We start from the raw sequence: 1223 nt of genomic DNA, 5'->3' as shown, positions 1-1223 counted from the left end.
CACACCTTATAGAGCCCAGGTTTTGGTGGTGGGGGTCTACCAAACGTCAGGGTCAAATTCCTGAAGGAATAACACTGCTGCATTTCATAGTAAGTCTGGCAGGAATAAACTTGTGCTCTAAGAGAGACTTTGCTACAGGGTTCTGTTCAGGTCCATCAGTTTCTTCCAGACATGCTATTCTGCAGGACTGGGGCAGCTTGTATGTGATGGATGGGGGCACCAAATGACCTAAAAAAAGCTGAAGTCATCCCATATCCTAAAGTAACAGTACATTATCATCACAGTGCTTTCACAGAATCTTAAAGTGATAGAATCATAGCATATCCTGAGTTGGAAGGGACACATAAGGATCACAGAATCACAGAATCACAGAATCACAGAATTGTAGAGGTTGGAAGGGACCTCTAGAGATCATCGAGACCAACCCCCTGCCAAGCAGTTCCCTACACCAGGTCGCACAGGTAGGCGTCCAGGCGAGACTTGAATATCTCCAGAGACGGAGACTCCACAACCCCCCTGGGCAGCCTGTTCCAGTGCTCCGTCACCTCACCGTGAGGAAGTTCTTACGCACATTCGTGCGAAACTTCCTATGCTGCAGCTTATCGTCCGTTTCCCCTCGTCCTGTCTCCACGTACCACTGAAAAGAGACTGGCCTCACCGCTATGGCCGCCACACCTCAGATATTTGTAAACCTGGATCAGGTCCCCTCTCAGTCGTCTTTTCTCAAGGCTGAACAGACCCAGTTCACTCAGCCTTTCTCCATAGGGGAGATGCTCCAGGCCCTTCGCCATCCTTGTGGCCCTCCGCTGGACTCTTTCCAAGAGATCCCTGTCTTTTGTACTGGGAGCCCAGAACTGGACACAGTACTCCAGATGAGGCCTTACCAGGGCAGAGTAGAGGGGGAGGATCACCTCCCTCGACCTACTGGACACACTCTTTTAATGCCAGAATGCCATTGGCCTTTTTGGCCACGAGGGCACACTGCTGGCTCATGGCCAACCTGTCGTCCACCAGAACACCCAGGACCCTCTCTGCAGAGCTCCTCTCCAGCAGCTCATCCCCCAACCTGTACTGCTGTATGCAATTATTCCTCCCTAGATGCAAGACTCTACACTTGCTTTTGTTAAATCTCATCTGGTTTCTTACTGCCCAGCTCTCCAGCCTGTCCAGATCTTGCTGAATGGCAGCACAGATTTCAGGCGTGTCAGCCAATCCTCCCAACT

This window comes from Meleagris gallopavo, chromosome 21 (assembly GCF_000146605.3).
Source record: "Meleagris gallopavo isolate NT-WF06-2002-E0010 breed Aviagen turkey brand Nicholas breeding stock chromosome 21, Turkey_5.1, whole genome shotgun sequence".
Classification (NCBI taxonomy): Eukaryota; Metazoa; Chordata; class Aves; order Galliformes; family Phasianidae; genus Meleagris; species Meleagris gallopavo.
This window is presented reverse-complemented; position numbering follows the sequence as displayed.